Source organism: Rhinichthys klamathensis, unplaced genomic scaffold (genome assembly GCF_029890125.1).
Source record: "Rhinichthys klamathensis goyatoka isolate OS25496 unplaced genomic scaffold, OSU_Roscu_1.1 h1tg000040l_1, whole genome shotgun sequence".
NCBI lineage: Eukaryota > Metazoa > Chordata > Actinopteri > Cypriniformes > Leuciscidae > Rhinichthys > Rhinichthys klamathensis.
Window position 1 is genome coordinate 11,003,882 of NW_026606587.1, and position 18,942 is coordinate 11,022,823.

The 18,942-nt window shown below is 43.7% G+C and overlaps 1 pseudogene; it reads left to right on the forward strand.

The window, feature by feature from the left end:
• The first annotated feature begins 18,594 nt into the window (after positions 1 to 18,594).
• On the forward strand, positions 18,595 to 18,711 carry LOC130082173 (5S ribosomal RNA; annotated as a pseudogene).
• Positions 18,712 to 18,942: the final 231 nt, after the last annotated feature.

The window sequence follows — 18,942 nt, forward strand, 5'->3', positions numbered from 1 at the left end:
GCGAGAGCCATGAGAAACACTGTTTTGAACGACAGGTGTTTCATGTCCACCAGCTGGATTGGCTCGAACGGGGCGCCTTTCATGGCCTCCAGGACTCTGGAAAGGTCCCACGTCGGGACTGAAGGGGGCCTGGGAGGGTTCAGCCTCCGAGCTCCCCTAAGGAAACGCACGACTAAGTCGTTTTTCCCCAGCGACTGGCCAGACACCGGTTTTGCAAACGTTGCTATGGCCGCCACATATACTTTGAGCGTGGATGGGGTCCTGCCCTTATCCAGTAGCTCTTGAAGGAAGGAAAGCACTTCCGAAACCCCGCATTCCACAGGTGAAAAGCTCTGGGCTTGACACCATGCAGAGAAAACAGACCATTTCGAGGAGTAGAGCCGCCTGGTAGACAGAGCTCTAGCCTGCGCGATCGTGTTTAACACTCCTTCTGGGAGGCTAGCGGGTACCCGTTGATGGCCCATGCGTGCAGGGACCATAGCTCCGGGCGAGGGTGCCAAATCGAGCCCTCCGCCTGAGAGAGGAGGTCTCTCCTCAATGGTACAGGCCATGGGGCAGTGCTGGTCAGCTGCATCAGGGCAGGGAACCACGTCTGGTTTGTCCAGAGCGGAGCTACGAGCAGCACTGGGCATCCGTTTTCCCTGATTCGTTCCAACACCTGAGGCAGGAGCGAGACAGGAGGAAAAGCATATAGGGGGCAGCGGGGCCAAACATGAGCCAGCGAGTCCCTGCTTTTCGAGAAAAACTCCGGGCAATGAGCGTTTTCGTGGGACGCGAATAGGTCCACCTGTGCTCTGCCGAACGTTTTTCACAGCAGCTGGACCGTCTGCGGTTGCAGCGACCACTCCCCTGCTGGAACATTGTTCCTGGACAGTCTGTCTGGTCCCACATTCAGGTGACCAGGCACGTGCGCTGCTCTCAGTGAGAGCAGGTTGTGCTGAGCCCAGACCAGGAGGCGTTCCGTCAGCCTGTGAAGGTTTCGTGACCTGACGCCGCCCTGGCGATTTATGTATGCCACCACTGACATGTTGTCCGACCGGACCAAGACGTTGTGGCCTGTTACCTGGGGACAAAAATGCCGTAGCGCTTTGTCGACTGCTATCATCTCCAAGCAGTTTATGTGAAGGAGCGTTTTTTCCGTTCCGACCACAGGCCGGCTAGTGGTCTGCCCTCGAGCAGCGCTCCCCACCCCGAGGTGGAGGCGTCCGTAGACACCACCTTCACACTCGAAGCGGTCCCCAGACTCACACCTGACTGGTACCAGTCGGTTATTTTCCAAGGTTCCAGAGCTGAAACACACTGAAGGTCGACCCTGAGGCGAAACAGACCCGCTGTCCATGCCCTGGGTGGAACCCGCGCTTTCAGCCACATCTGCAGTGGGCGCATGCAAAGCAAGCCCAACTGGAGTACAGAGGCTGCTGAGGCCATCAGCCCCAGCATTTTCTGAAACCTTTTGAGCGGAACTATCGAGCCGCGGCGGAAGGATTTCGCGACGCGCTGAATATTTAGTCCGCGCTCTGGTGACAGGCGTGCTGTCATAGAGGGTCTTACACTGTTCCCAGAAAGGAAATTTTCTGACTGGGAGACAGTGAGCTCTTCGCCCAATTGACTGTGAGGCCCAGCTCCTCGAGGTGCTCGAGTAATGCGGCCCTGTGTTCTATGAGCTCCGATCGTGATCGAGCTAGAATCAGCCAATCGTCCAAGTAGTTCAGGACTCGCATGCCCTGAAGTCTCAGGGGTGTGAGCGCCGCGTCCATGCACTTCGTAAATGTACGAAGTGCTAGGGACAGGCCGAACGGCAGGACTGTGTATTGATATGCCTGGCCCTCGAAGGCGAATCCCAAGAATCGCCTGTGATGGGACGCTATTTGTATTTGGAAATAGGCGTCTTTCAGATCTATTGACATAAACCAGTCCCCGTGGCGCACTTGCGCGAGGATTTTCCTGGTCGTAAGCATTCTGAACTGGCGTTTCACAAGCGCTCTGTTCAGCTGTCGCAGATCTAAAATGGGTCTGAGACCCCCATCCTTTTTCGGTACCAGAAAATATCTGCTGTATAGGCCCCCTTCGCTCTGAGCCTGAGATAAAGGTTCTATAGCCCCTTTGCTCAGTAGTTTCGCTATCTCTGCACGAAGTAGATGAGACACTTCGTTTTTCACCGTAGTTTCGACACGCGCCGTATAATGGCGCGGGCGTCGAGCGAATTGTAGCGAATAGCCTCTCTTTATAGTGTTCAGCACCCATTCTGATACCCCGGGAAGCTTTGACCACGCATCTGCGTGAATAGCTAGAGGCAGAATGAAATCCGGGCTCTGGCCACGGCAAAACGGCAGCTCGAGAGCCCTGGTATACTGGGAACACAACACCGTGTTTACAGCGTTCGAGGCGGGGGGCGCGCTGATCACAGCAGGCAGCCTGGCCGCGCTCAGCTTTTTCATGGCAGATTGTGCAGAAAAAATGAGCGGGGCAGATCCCGTAGGATTCGGCGTGTCTGTGAGAAAATGTGGGCGCGGGACTGCGGGCACATTTACTACACTGAAAACATTGTCGGTCGGAGCCGACTGAATGTGTGTTGGTTTCGTTTTTACAGAAACCAAGGGACACGCAGCATGCAGTGTGAGCGGGCATTGTGACATGGGCGCGTTCACTACATTGTTTGCACAATCGACCTGAGTCGATTTTATTTGTGCTAGCCCTGCACCGTGGCGGGCTGTGTCTGGGTGTGGGAATGGGCACTGGGTGGGCATTCTTACAACACTCATAACACCATCGGCCGTGGCCGGAACACCAGAAAATGCACTCTTTATTGGATTTATCTGGGTAGCCGTAAAAACGGCTTTTGTGCGCAGGCAAACGGGCTGAGACACCGGCTGGCTCACTGCGAAATACACTGGGACAGTCGCGATGCTTGGAACTGACCGAGCGAGAAGTTTTGGTGGAAATCCGGCCGCAGCGGGATCTGAACACCGTCGCTTTCCTAGAATGGCTAGGAAGACTTTGAGGCCTCGGGCTTGATCTCAATCCTCGGCCGGGGCCCGCGCTGAGGGGGGCGGCGTCCAGCAGAGCTAGAGCGCGGTCTTTGGTCTCGGGCGTGGCGGCGCTGTGAAGCGGCGGCGGCGGGCGGTGCAGGCTAAGGCTGAGAGCTGCGAGCAGACGGCTGTTTTGAGCGGCCTGCAGCGGAGCTCGAGCGCTTCGGAAGGAAGTGCTTCATAGCCTGCGAAGTCTTTTGCACCTCCATGAATCTGTCCGCGAAATCTTTGACGGCAGATCCGAAGAGGCCCGCTGGTGAAATGGGCGCGTCGAGGAACACAGAGCGCTCTGCTTCCGTCATCTCGGACAGCGTCAGCCATAAGTGTCTCTCAGCCACGGTGAGAGAGGCCATATTCCGTCCTATGGCCTGTGCAGCGGCTTTAGCAGCGCGAAGAGCGAGGTCTGTAGCGCTTCTCAGGTCCGCCACGCAGATCGCTTCGGGTCCTTCCTCGTCCAGTTTAAGGAGAAGGTCGGCCTGGAAGATCTGCAGGATAGCCATAGTGTGCAGCGCTGAAACTGCTTGCCCGGCGGCGGTGTAAGCGCGTCCGTGCATGGCTGACGTCACTCGGCAGGCTTTAGATGGTAGCGTCGTGTGAGCGCGCCGTCCAGCGGAGGGCGGGCAGAGATGAGACGCTACAGCTGGTTCCACAGGGGGAACGGAAAAGTACCCTCTGTCCTTCGCGCCATCCACCGAGGAGAAAGCAGCAGAGGCAGAGGTACGCAGCCTGGCGGAGAAGGGGGCGTTCCACGATTTAGTCACTTCCTCGTGAAGTTCCGGGAGGAAGGGCGCGGGCCTTGACTTTGACGGAGCCTCGTCATTTCTGAGAAAGCGTCCGTCCAGTCTGTTGCGCGGCGGTTGCGCGGGCGCCTCCCAATCGAGGCCGATGCTTTCCACGGCCTGAGAGAGCAGACGCATCAGCTCAGTCTCAATGCCGGTTCTCTTACCAGTGGTCTGGCGGGAAACGCTAGCGGAGGGGAGGTCCACGGAGCTCGCCCAATCCTCGCTATCGGACGCCAGAAGAGAACACGCCTCGGTGGGTTCGTCGAACTCGTGGACGGACGCGGCGGCAGGCGGCGGCCGTTGTCCGTCAGTGAGCGACTCGAGCGAAGCCGGCGAAGCTGGCGGGCGAACCGGCGAGCTTTGGCGGGCTGGAGAAAGCTCGGGAGCGCGCTGGGCGTGGCGCTTCCTGCGGCGCGGCACCACGGCGGGCTGTGGTGAAGGCTCGGAGAATGGTGCCAGGCGAGTCCTCAGAGTCACCATAGGCAAAAGCTCACAATGAGGGCATCCGCCGTCAGCGAGCGCGAGGGCCGCGTGATCCTCACCCAGGCAGGACACACAGATGACGTGACGGTCCCCGTCGCTGAGTGGGGCGCGGCACGAGCCACAGGATGGCATCTTTAAAAAGACGCAGCTCTTTTGTGATGTGAAGTGTGAGTCGCGTCAAGTAAGCGAGCAATCACTCTCAGCAGAGTAAAGATACAAAGAGTATAAAAGGATATAGAACGCCGGAAAGCGCAGCAGGTACAGCAGTTGAAGGCGGCGAGGCCAGCGACTCCAGAGCTCGTCCCGCTGAAAGCTTGCTTCGACGGCGCGGCTTCTCACTCCGGATCCAGCTCCGTGTGCTTCGCTGAAGAGATGAAAATCAGCTTGTACCAGCCTAACGAGCATATTTATAGGGTGAGACCACGCCCTTTCTGGCGGGACGTGACGATATGGGCGCGAGTTGCCCCCATTGGTCATTACGTCACGCAGAGTCTCTCTCGATAGGCTGCTGCATTTGCCGCAAGAGCAGCCAATAGGCGCGCGAGCTGTTTCGCCTATGTCTGCTTGCTGCTGCAAAGCGTTTTACATTAATAAAAAATTAAGGATAATTTTTGGCTTCAATATCTCGTGGAAAAGAGTTTTTCCCCTAGCGTAAGCTATTACGCAGTACGAGAGATACTCTCGTAAGAGAACCACCAGTACCACTGGAATTAAAAACATTATTACAAGCTTACCGTTTTGAATCGAGCTAAGGCAAGCAGAGAGTTTTGAACACTGGCTGGTTATGTACTTGCTCCAAATAGTATTTTGAATCATTTTTAACCCAAAAATGTTACGGACTGCAGCTTTAAGCAAGTTGAGAAAGTCACATACATGGAGAAATGTGATTATAAAGAAAACACACCTGGTTTTTGACAGCATTGTGTAATATTTAATGAAACAATGTGGCTAGATCAAATGTGATACATTGTTAATGAACTTTTGAACATCAAGGACAATCAATAATATGTACATTTCAGTGGTGTGCATTAAGTAGGCTACCCCTTCAATGGGCTGTTAAACCTGAATTAAATATGCTGTCGCAGATCCAAGCCTCTTACACTCTTAGACAGGAGAGACAATGTACTGTAATTGTGAATCTGTTTGATTTAATCAAGATGTTTTATCTAGATTTTTGCTCATCCTGATTTTTGTCACCCTTTCTCTGTAGGTTTTGAAGGGTCTGACAGTACGTCACTGATTGAGTACCTTATTAAGAGGCAGTGAAAATGAGTGACCATCAGAGTTACTTTGACTGCAGTGATGACAGCATGGAGCATCCTCCTTCATTTAAATGTGAGTCAATATGTTGCATTATGCAGTTTTAAACCACGTTTTGCTCAGGCATTTAGCACTGAAAAAAATGATGTCTAATTTATTTAAAATATTCATGCACCATTAACAAGGAAAAAGTTTGTTAAATATTTGAGTTTACTCAACATTATTTATGCAATACTTAATTAATTAACATGTTCACATTAAACTGACTGCATTAAATTTCTCAATTTTACTCAAAGTTGTAAGCTTGAGTAAGACATGCTTGTATTTTTGTATAAACTGATGTATAAAAAGTCAAGGGACAAAAGCCCAACTCAAGCAAACATTGATTACCATAACGGTAACTTTCGACAGACGGTAACTATGACAGAAATAAAGTCAGTCTGGGGTGTGTTTCCCGTACAACGACGTAACTCTATGCTTCACTACCATAGTACGATGCATCATTGAAGAAATCAACTGGTAACGACTGTTTCTCCAAACCATATTGTCGCAAAGTGGTCGTTCAACCACGTTGGTTTATGACGTCATGCACGTGGTGGAGTAATAACTTATTTTATTGAAACTGTTTGAGATCGAATTAATGCTAGATGTTTTGATATAAATTACAGACATGGCATCTGAGGAATATTTTTTAATTTTTCTGTTATTTCGCTTCATTTCCAGATTCAATCAGTCATGCGCACTTGCGCAGTCTTCAACAACGGTGCTTTAAATCTCTTGACAAACTCAAAGACGTAAATAACATTTGTATGTATTCTAAATAAAAGACACAGGTTGATACTGAATGTCAGTGTAACGAGGTTTAGATGTTATGGGAAGAAGGAGGCGGGAACCGGCGAATTTTGCTCAAGATATGGATTTATTAAGTCCATATGTCATGCAATCTAGAAACTCTGCTTCTAACCACAGCTCAAGAGCTGTCGTTCCAACCAGACAACTTTGCAATGCTGTTTGCGAATGTTTGTTGGAACGATGGTTTCGGGAAACATCGACTTGTTGAACTATGCTGATAACGACGGAACTTGTGACCATAGTTGGCTAATGATGTTTTCAGGAAACGCACCCCTGGTTAGTAATAAGTGAAGCTGGTTATGCTGCTTGTGGAGTTGTTTAATCCTTCTCTGCTGAGATCTTGAGATTTAATGTCTTCTTTTATCTTCAGTTGATTTCATCTAAGGCTGTATCTGGAAGTCAGTTGTAGTTTCTGTTCTTTTTATTTATCTTCCCTTCAGTAATTCAGCTTGTTAACAGTTTGAATGTTTGAATGTTTCAGGAACATCATACAAACCTTTAAATTATGTCCTATTCATTTTTTATGTTTTTAGCATGTTACATATCAATGTTCCTAGAATTTTGAGTTGTTAATAAAAAGTTGAAAGAATGTTTCAGGAACATCATACTAACCTTGAAAAAACATTCCTCTAACGTTAAGAAAACTGGACATTTTAATGTTTCCACAACCAAAACAGAATGTTTGGAAAATGTTCTTGGACATTTTATTTGCTAGAAACATCAAAATGACTATTCCCAAACTGTACATGGTTAGTTCACCCAAAAAAATTAATTCTTGCATTTACTCACTCTCATGTTGTTTTTGCACGTCACAGAAGGACATTAATTGTAGTCACGCAATGCTGACATTGTTAACATTACAATTTGAGAACAAAGTATAATTTGCACGGTTTTACGTTATATGCGATTGTTAGATTTAATCAGCGCGATTTACTGCAATGTCAGAACCAGAACAAAAGTGAATGTTACTTACTTGTTCAGATGACATTTTCCAATGAAAATTATTATGTTGGTCATACTTCCAAAAAGAATAATCTGTGATTGCGAATGCCAGTATCCACACCGGCACGGCGACTGACAGCCGCACACTCTCCTCAAACATTGTATTCATCCGCGCTGTTCCGTGCCGAGGCACAACTCACGTAAAGGTGATAATTCCGCGAATAACTGCAATTGCAGATTTCGAACAGAGATGGCGACAACGAGGAAAAACGCCGGACTGCAGCTTTAATGAATAATCCAACAAACTCACTATCCCAACAAAGGTCTGTGAAACTCTCAGACCAGTCTCCTTAAGAAGGTCTGAGAGTCTCTCCTCTGAGCAAAGGCTTCGGAGTATTAACCTAATTTTTTAAAAGGATCTCTCCACAGTTGCAGTTGATGGCAAAAACTTGATACTGTGAAGGACCAGGAATGTTGGTCTCTTGAAGGTCTCTTATTCACTACACCTTCTATAAAATAAGCCAGCAATGAATAAAAAAAAATAAAAATAAAATAGTGTGAAAAGTACAGTTGCAGTGAAAAGCATTTCTGAAGGTTCACGTCACACTGAAGAGTAATGATGCTGAAAATTCAGCTTTTGATCACAGAAATAAATTACATTTTAAAATAGGCCTATATTCAAATAGAAAACAGTTGCTTTAAATTGTAAAAATATTTCACATATTACTGTTTTTGCTTATTTTGGATCAAATAAATTAAGCCTTGGAATGAATTAAATCATGAATTACATTCTGCATGAAATATAAAATATAAAGATTTCACAGTGATCTTCTGTAATGTTTTTTTTTTTAGTTACTACTACTACAACATTACTGTAGTAAAACCATGCTTTACTACATTTATACATGTGAGGACGACCGGAGAGTATAGAATACTACACTGTAAACCCGAATAAGTTGCCTCAAATTTTTTAAGTTAAGAAATTAAAAGTTTAAGTAAGCAGAACTGACATATTTTTATTTTGTATTTGTACATTTGAATTGTTCTTAACTTGAAATGTTTGAGTACACTAATTCATACATTTAACTTAAAATTTCATGTAATCTCAATGTGAACACTTTTATTAGTATAAACTTAGCTAGCTTCAACAAGCTAGTTTGCTAACATACTATTTTGTTAACATCTTAACAATAGTATGCTAAACAGTAACACTTGCAGCAATATAAAGGTTTTAATTATGTTTAAATAATTATGCAATAATTATGTTCATCCTAAATATATGCAAATGTTATCATATTTTATTTTTAACCAAAATAGCGCCATTTATTGTTGAAAGTGAGAAAAAAATGCATTTTATTTAATGTTGCTTGAGTAAAATGTAGCCTGTGCCATAATGAAACACCCCTCTCCTGAAAATGGTCTGAGTAGGCTATTTTTTGTTGTACGTAATGCAAAGTCAAAACGCCAGTGCTTCGCGCCAGTTCGCGGTCAGCAGCGCAAGTGAGTGACACACGATGGAGTGCGCGAATTGACGCGGTAAGACCACCTCCCCAGTGTGATAGCAATCGATTGCCTAAAATCGTCCTGTAAATTATCTAATGAGGCTTTATCAGATGCGCGAGGACTGAGAGAATATTTCATGTCATTTACAGCTGCAGTTGTCATGTGCACTGTCCGGCTAAAACTACTACAACATATCGAAGATAGGATGGAATTAGCTTCTGCAGAGTGGCAGCCATGTGTGTTCACACCGAACACGAATTTAATTATTTGCGCGAGTAGATTACATACAAAGTCAATGCAAAGGAATTGGGCGACACGTTTGCAGCGAATGTCTTCCGCGCAAGCGGCGCAAGTTGAAAAATTTTAACTCGAGCGAATGTTCAACCGTCTAACTAGACGCGATAGACGCCATATGACGCTCTATTCGCGTTCGGTGTGAACACACCATTAGATGTTGGACAGGTCGCGGGAATGGGGTTGTTTCATGACAAATTTTTTTTTTTTTCATTGGTTGTTGCGGTAAATCGTACCCAGATACAATAGTGCTATTTTCTGATTGGCTTTTGTGTAGCTTGACTAACAACACAGGGGAGACGCGCTTGATTCCCGTCGGGTCCAAAGTGAGAGCGGCGCGGTCAGAGACATTTTGGGCGCTGCGGCATATTACATATATAAAACGTTTTCCGCGTGAGAAATACAATGTGTGGCGGGAGTGCGTGACAAAAGACCGAAATTAGTGACTGTCATGCTCAATGCGTGACACTTGAGAGCCCTGGGTGGGTGTGTGTGTGTGTGTGTGTGTGTGTAACTATACACACACACCCCATCACTGAGTAAGTCTCTCTCAGTTAAATGTATGTGTTAATGTGAGAGAGAGAGAGAGAGAGAGAGAGAGAGAGAGAGAGAGAGAGGTTTAACAAGACTTTATTATTTACATAATAAAAACATTATTCACAACATCATCAAAAACTCAATCAAATAAAATAAATTAAAAATTCAGAACCAATTGACCCTCATCGATTACACACAAAACATTATTAAGACACCAAATATCATCAAAACACCCCTCATTTTTCATAAGATTATAATATACAAACTCTATATTTAACCTTCCAGCTACAAGATTCTTGAACATTAATTCAGCATCAGTACTAAGAAGATTCAGCCCTTCATTCTTTCTCGTCTTCCAAATTGCTAATTTTGCAGTTCCGATCAAGTAGTTTAACAAACACGCTTTCCTTCTGACTGAGAAACTGTACATCACACCCCCAATAAACACTTCTTCTGAGAATTTCTCATCAAATGCTTGAAACCATCTATCAAGAAGATTAAAGAGACCTTTCAACCTATTACATCTTAAAAACAAATGTTCCAGATTTTCTACCATCCCACAAAACCTACACTGTTCCCCCACTGCTGGATTCAGGTGTGCCACGTGTCTGTCTGTAGCTATCGCCCCGTGGATAAGCCTCCACTGCAGATCAGCAGTGCGCTTCTCTATGGGAGGCTTATACAGGGCTCTCCACCTGTCCCTCACGAGGAAGACTGGCTTCAACAAACCTGGCTACCTGGAAGCTTTTTGTCCTTTAAGAGAGTCCTGGTGTAAAACTTTGACTGTAGAGTAGTAGATTGCTTTTTTTGATGCAGACTCAAAATATTCCAGCTGCGGGGTTTTAAAAGATAGAATTGACCCCACATCTTCATCTTCATTTTCCGTCTTTATAAGATGAGAGATTTTAATTCCTGGGAGTTCCTGTTCATTTGTCATGTCCATCAAAGTTCCTCTCCCAATGTACTCTCTGTAACTGCTTGGTAAGATATTGACAATCTCCTCCATCAACTTTTCTGTCAAGCGTGAAGATCTCAAGCCAGTCAATTCTTTAAGTTCCTCCAACGACTTCCATCCATCTCTATTCAAGAGGTGTCCCAGCTTGACAATTCCATTTCTCTGTAAGCATGCACTCACACTTACAGAAGACAAAAGTCTTGTTTGAGTCATGGGATTAAAAAACAATGGCTCCTCTAGAACCCAGTTCCCAGGTTCATCAACCTCTCTCTCAACTTTAAAAACAGTCCTCCATGAATGCAACATTGTCCGGTAAAAATGCGAAAGCTCAGACATATTTATCTTCTCCAGGTTCATTAAAAATAAATGTCTATCCAATCCAAGACCCCCAGTTTTTTGAAGAATTGCCTTTGCAGTCTGAGACCAAACCAAGTCCTTACGGTAGAGAAGTCTCTGCGCCGCTTGGATTCTGAAGGCACAGATTCTGCTCCTCACGTCCACCAGACCTTGGCCTCCTTCCTGAACCGGGAGATACAGTGCTGCTGCGCGGATCCAGTGTTCTCCACTCCAGAAGAAGTTCACCAGAATCCTCTGTATCCTGCAGATCAACTCATCAGGTGGCTCCAGTACCACAAGTCTATGCCACAAGATAGAGGCAGCCAGGTTGTTTACCACCAGAACTCTTCCTCTGTACGACAATTGTGGTAATAGACATTTCCATTTAGACAATCGAGCGTTCACCTTTTCCAGCATTCCCTCCCAGTTTTTCCCTTTAAATGTTGCATTTCCTAAAAAAACACCTAACATTTTTAACCCTTCTCTTACCCACAGCAATCCACCCGGTAAATTTGGATGTCCTAACCCTCCCCACTGACCAATAATAAGCCCTTCACTTTTCCCCCAGTTCATTCTTGCTGAAGATGCCCTCTCATATTTTCTAATAATTCCTGTTAAAATGTCAACATCATTTTGACTCGTGATAAAGACAGTGATATCGTCCGCATAAGCAGATAATGACAGCCTACTACTATTATTTATACCAGGAAGTAAAATTCCCTTCAGATCTCTCCTTATCCTGCACAACAGTGGCTCAATGGCGAGACTATACAATTGTCCAGAAAGGGGGCAACCCTGCCTAATACCCCTTGATACCGGTATTGGTGCACTTAATCCTCCTCCAGCTTTAACCATCACAAAAACATTTGAATATAACAACTTAATATAAGATATAAAATTCTCTCCAAATCCAAATTGTTTTAAAACCTTAAGAAGATACACATGGTCAACCCGATCGAATGCTTTCTCTTGGTCCAAACAAAGAATACCCAGGTTTAAATTATTAAATTGGTTAAAATCAATGACATCCCTTAATAAAAAGAGATTATCCATGATTGACCTTTTGGGAATGCAATACGTCTGGTCATTTTGAACCAATATCTCTAAATAACACTTTAACCTGTTTGCTAAACACTTTGACAGTATTTTATAGTCCAAACACAATAGAGAAACTGGTCTCCAATTCTTTAGAAGACCTAGATCTCCTTTTTTTGGAAGCAAAGACAGTACAGCTCTTCGGCAGCTTATAGGAAGTGTTCCACTTGTGATGCTTTGAATGAGTACTTCATACAGATCTTGTCCTAATACATCCCAAAAAGCTTGGTAAAACTCAACTGGCAGTCCATCAATTCCCGGGGAACGTCCTCTTGATAACTGTTGCATTGCTGCTGTAATCTCCTGAAAAGTTATTTGACTGTCTAGTAATGTTCTCCCCTCATCTTCCACCTGAGGTAAGTCACTCAGCAAATCAGAAGCACTCTCAACTTCACAGTTCTCAGCGTCATACAGTTCTTTATAAAAGTTAACTGCCAGCTTCTTTATTTCCACCGGGTCTGACGTTATAGTCCCATCAGGCCGTTGAAGATGATATATTTGTTTTTGTTGGGAGCTTTTCTTTTCAAGGTTGAAAAAGAATGATGTAGGAGCGTCCATGTCTTTAATAGAACAGATTCTCGCCCGTACCATTGCTCCTTTCACTTGCTCCTGTAACAACGAGCCAAGTTCTTTCTTTTTCTTATTCAACAGCTCACTCTGCCCAGTTCCATTATTATTAAAAATAATACTTTCCATTCTTTGAATGTCTTTCTCCAAGCTTTTTACTGCAAACTTCACCCTTGATGTATTATGTGAACTGTAATTTTGACAAAATATTCTTATATGTACTTTGCTAACATCCCACCACTGACACATGTTTTCAAAAGAATCTTTCTGCATTTTCCATTTATTCCAAAATAATTTAAAACTATCACAAAATAAGGCATCTTGTAATAATTTAACATTAAAATGCCAAAAATAATTTGGCTTTGTAATTGCTTTCATGTTTAAATCAAATAAAACCAAGTGGTGGTCTGAAAACCCAACAGGTAAAATAACAGCATTCATCACTTTATTATTCCATGTCTTATCAATATAAAATCTGTCTAGTCTTGCCCCACTAACCCTATTCTCAGATGCTTTAACCCATGTATATTGTCTAATTCCTATATTTCTTTTCCTCCAAATATCAATCAAATTAAGCTCTTTTATAATTTTTGATAATACCACACTTGACTCATTATGAGGTTCCTCCCCATTCCTATCAATTATAAAATCGACAGTACAGTTCCAGTCACCTCCCATGATAACACACACCTGATCTCCAATTTTCTGAACAGCATTTTTTAGTTTCATAAAAACCTCCACCCGCTCAGACCCAATATTTGGTGCATAAACATTTATAAGCACAAACACAGTTCCCTTAAATTCTATATGCATTAATAATACTCTTCCCTTTACAACTTCTTCTACAACTAAAATATTTACATTTGTATTTTTTGAGAATAATATGGCTACACCAGAACTAAAATTTGTCCCATGGCTTAGCACACATTTTCCCTCCCACCATCTATCCCATTCCGACTCATTATCTATATTAGAATGTGTTTCTTGCAAAAAAACAATATCCACCTTCTTAATTCTAAATAATTCTGACACAATTGCCAACTTATTTCCATCCCTACCCCCATTTATATTTAAGGAGCCTGCTCTCAAAAACTCCATAAAAAGGGAAAGATATAAAAAGGACAGAAATAGAGTGAAAAGACAAAGAATAGCCGACACCCTTTGTGTTTTAATCATTTTGTGAAGCGTTTGCCTTACTCTTTCTTAACTTCGTTAAGTTCTTCCTTAACCGAAATCTTTTCTGCTTGCTAAGAACCTCAAGACTAACGTTTCTTTGTAACAAAGTCACCGACACTATAAATTTCCCGATGTCTGGGAAAAAATCTTTGACTTCGTCTTTCCAAAAGTTGTATCAAGAAAGTCGTTTATTTCTTGCAGTGTATATGCATCTTCCATGCTTTGTGAACCAATATCTGAAATTTCAGAGAAATTATCATCATCTCCCATTTCAGAATCAGTACACATTTCAACACTGTTAAACACTCCAGAATCGTCAGTTTGAGTCATTTCAACATTTACTTTTCCTTTGTTGACATCATCAGTCATCACACTACTTTCCCCCATTCTATGCATCATTTTGTCCAATAGAAATCTCGTTTTCATCAACATCATCATTCTGATCATTACTGTCAATCAAATCAACATTGACAACGTTCCTTTCCCCTGTAATCTGAGTTGGTTCTTTCTCATAATTAGTTTCATCAGTATTAATCTGGACATCTTCATTTTTTTCCTGAACATCCTCAGCAGCAGCGCTATGTTCAGCTACCTCTTCCTGCCTATCCTGGGCCTTATGTGGGCACGCCATCCTCTTATGCCCAATATCCCCACACTCAAAGCACTTCATGCTACCAGTATTAGCATAAACCACATATGTTTTTCCTTCGTGGCCAACTCTAAACGATACATCCAGCTCTGGCTGATTCAAAAACATAAACACTTGCCTCCTGAAAGACATTACGTGCTTCAAAGCTTCGTTTCTGCATCTCAGTGGAATAGTTCTAATACCACTTGCAAACTTTCCATATCTCGCTAACGCTCTTTCAATTTCATCATTCTGAATGAAAGGGGGAACGTTAGACACGGTTATACGGGTCGTCGGCGTTACCAGCGGTGAAATGGTAAGAAAATCTCCACTTACCGCAATTCCTTTGCTTATCAACCGATTTGCCAGTTCTTCCTCCTTTACAAACACCACTACCGCCTTATTCATCCTCGACGCCGAAGAAATGTTTTCATATCCGATTAGTTCTCCAACCACCAGTAACACATCCTCCACCGTCACGCCTTGTGCAGGCACACACCTGACGCCGTGACGGAGCGGGGCGAGACGCCATCTCAGTGCCGCCACAAAAGTTTCCAAATAAACAAAATCTCTGCTCCCTTAGTCAAAGAAGTATTCCTCTTCTAATACATTTTTATTTACGTGCAGTAGAAAATAGAAATACGAAAAAAAACTCCCGTAGCCTACTCCTCGTGAAACCCTCACGCACACCCCAAAACGCTCCCAGCATGCACCGAGAGAGAGAGAGAGAGAGAGAGAGAGAGAGAGAGAGAGAGAGAGAGAGAGAGAGAGAGAGAGAGAGAGAGAGAGAGAGAGAGAGAGAGAGAGAGAGAGAGAGAGAGAGAGAGAGAGAGAGAGAGAGAGAGAGAGAGAGAGAGCACATGATATGAGTAGCCTATTGCAGATTTGGGGAGGGCCCATTCACTGGACCTTTTCAGGGGCCCAGTCATTTCTGTGGGCGGGCCTGCTCATAAGTAATCTTTTCAAGTCATCTTTATTTATATAGCGCTTTTCACAATACAGATTGTATCAAAGCAGCTCCACAGTGAATACATGAAAATAATTACAATAAGTTTTTTTCTAGAATAAAATTGCGTAATCGTCCACATGAAGTAACGCAGATCAAAAGTATTGTTGAATAATTAAATGTCCCCAACTAAGCAAGCCAAAAGCCAAGGCAACAGTGGCAAGGAACCAGAACTCCAGCAGGTGATTGAACGGAGAAAAAAACCTTGGGAGAACCCAGGCTCAGTCGGGGGCCAGTTCTCCTCTGGCCAACGAAAGAACAGTGTATGATTATGATTCAGGCAACATTACCGGTCAAAAGTCAAATTTGATCAGAACATTCACAATATTATCCAGTTCCATCTTGGAGGTCGGAGTCATCACGCCGGTATGGAGAGGAGTTTGTTGAGGTGTCCATGAGGCCTTCACAGGGCTGATGAGGCTGGCACTGCAGTGATGCATTGTGGTCGTGTCCAGGCGCAGGTTCACCATCTGATCTGGATACGGCCCAGATCCGGCTGACTTCAGTAAACCTCTGAATAAATGGAAAGAATGACATTAGCGTAGATGCCATTCTTCTTAAGATGTAACGAGTACATCTGTTTTTTTGGGAAGTGTCCCCGGTTCCGGCTGACCTAATCTATGCAGCCTAATAATCATTTAACTGATTTGAAATAATAGAAATGTATAATATTCTATGTGAATGCCAGGTCAAAAAGATGTGTTTTTAGTCTAGATTTAAACTGACAGAGTGTGTCTGCTTCCCGGACAATGTTAGGAAGATTGTTCCAGTGTTTTGGTGCTAAATAGTAAAAGGATCTACCGCCAGCAGTCGATTTTGATATTCTAGGTATTATCAACTGGCCGAAATTTTGAGATTGCAATAGACGTGAAGGACTATAATGCTTTAAGAGCTCACTAAAGTACTGCGGAGCTAAACCATTTAGTGTTTTGTAAGTAGACAGTAATATTTTAAAATGTATGCACTGTTTAATAGGGAGCCAATCCAGTGTTGACAGAACCGGGCTAATATGGTCATACTTCCTGGTTCTGGTAGGAACTCGAGCTGCTGCGTTTTGGACTAGCTGTAGTTTGTTTATTAAGCGTGCAGGGCAACCACCCAGTAGAGCATTACAATAATCTAGCCTTGATGTCATAAACGCATGAACTAACTGTTCCGCATTTTTCATTGAAAGCATATGTCGTATTTGAGATATATTTTTAAGATGGAAGAATGCGGTTTTACAGATGCTAGAAACGTGACTTTCAAATGAAAGATTGGAATCAAAGAGCACACACAGGCTCCTAACCGACGACGAAGACTTGACAGAGCAGCCATCAAGTGTTAGACAGTATTTTAGGTTATTAAGTAATAATAACTTATTAAGTCGAGGTGTCCATGAGCAAGACACCTAACCCCGGCTGCTCCCGACGAGCTGGATGGCGCCTTGTATGGCTGACACCGCCGTCGGTGTATGAATGAGTGTGTGAATGGGTGAATGTGAGGCAAATTTTAAAGCGCTTTGGTGGCCATTGGGTCTGTGAAAGCGCTATATAAATGCAGTCCATTTACCATTTAAGTGAGGATGTTTTTTGGCTAATAATTAGAATCTCTGTTTTTTCAGAGTTAAGTAATAGGAAATTACTAGTCATCCAAGTTTTTATATCAGCTATGCATTCCGTTAATTTTGTGAATTGGTGCGTTTCGTCGGGGCGCGAAGAAATATAGAGCTGAGTATCATCAGCATAACAATGAAAACTAATGCCATGCTTCCTAATGATATCTCCTAAGGGTAGCATGTACAGAGTGAACAGTAACGGTCCTAGTACTGAGCCTTGCGGTACGCCATACTGAACTTTTGATCGATAAGACATCTCTTCGTTTACTGTTACAAACTGATAACGGTCAGATAAGTTTGATTTGAACCATGCTAATGCAATTCCACTAATGCCAACATAATTTTCAAGTCTATGTAAAAGAATATATTGTGGTCAATGGTATCAAATGCAGCACTAAGATCGAGTAACACTAACAGAGAGATACAACCACGATCGGATGATAAGAGCAAATCATTTGTGACTCTGATGAGAGCGGTCTCAGAACTATGGTACGGTCTAAATCCTGACTGAAAATCCTCGCAGATATCATTTCCTTCTAAAAAGAAACATAGTTGTGAGGATACTGCCTTTTCAAATATCTTTGACAGAAAAGGTAGATTTGAGATTGGCCTGTAATTGACTAATTCTTTAGGATCGAGTTGTGTTTTTTAATAAGAGGTTTAATAACAGCTAGCTTAAAAGTTTTTGGTACGTATCCTAGTGACAAAGATGAATTAATTATATTAAGAAGAGGATCTTTGACCTCTGGAAGCATCTCTTTCAATAGCTTAGTCGGTATGGGGTCTAACATACATGTTGTCGATTTAGATGATTTAACGAGTTTAGACAATTCTTCCTCTCCTATAGCAATAAATGAATCAAATTTTTCCTCTGGAAGACTACAATGCACTCCCTGATGCGATACTGTTGTAGACGGTTGCATGGTTATGATTTTCTCTCTAATATTATCAATCTTGTAAGTAAAGAAGTTCATAAAGTCATTACTGCTGTGCTGTTTGAGAACGTCCGCTGTTGAAGTTTTATTTTTCGTTAATTTAGCTACTGTTTCGAATAAATACCTCGGGTTGTGTTTGTTTCTTCTAATAGTGTTGAAAAATAAGCAGATCTAGCAGCTTTTAGGGCCTCTCTGTATGCGATCGAGCTCTCCTTCCATGATATGCGAAATACCTCTAGTTTAGTTTTCTTCCAGCTACGCTCCATTTTTCTGGCTGCTCTCTTAAGGGCCCGGGTGTGCTCGTTGTACCACGGCGTTGGACTATTTTCTTTAATCTTCTTTAAGCGCAAAGGAGCAACGGAGTCTAAAGTGCTGGAAAAGAGAGAGTCAATCATTTCTGTTGCAACATCGAGTTCTTCTAAGTTATCTGGGATGCTGAGATGATTAAACTGATCAGGAAGATTATTTATAAAGCAATCTTTAGTGGCAGAAGTGATAGTCCTAACATATTTGTAACATGGAGTCGGCTTTGCAGCCTTGGCTAAATTAAGAATACATGAGATTAAATAATGATCTGGGATGTCATCGCTCTGCTGCAGAATTTCAACATCATCAACGCCAGCAGCCATATCACCCTGTAGCCCAAGACTGGTTGCCCACTGAAGCTAAGCAGGGCTGAGCCTGGTTAGTACCTGGATGGGAGACCTCCTGAGAAAACCAGGTTGCTGCTGGAAGAGATGTTAGTGAGGCCAGCAGGGGGTGCTCACCCTGTGGTCTGTGTGGGTCCTAACGCCCCAGTATAGTGACGGGGACACTATACTGTCAAAGAGCACCGTCCTTCGGATGAGACGTTAAACTGAGGCCCTGACTTTCTGTGGTCATTAAAAATCCCATGGCACTTCTCGTAAAAGAGTAGGGGTGTAACCCCGGTGTCCTGGCCACATTCCACCCATTGGCCCCTGCCA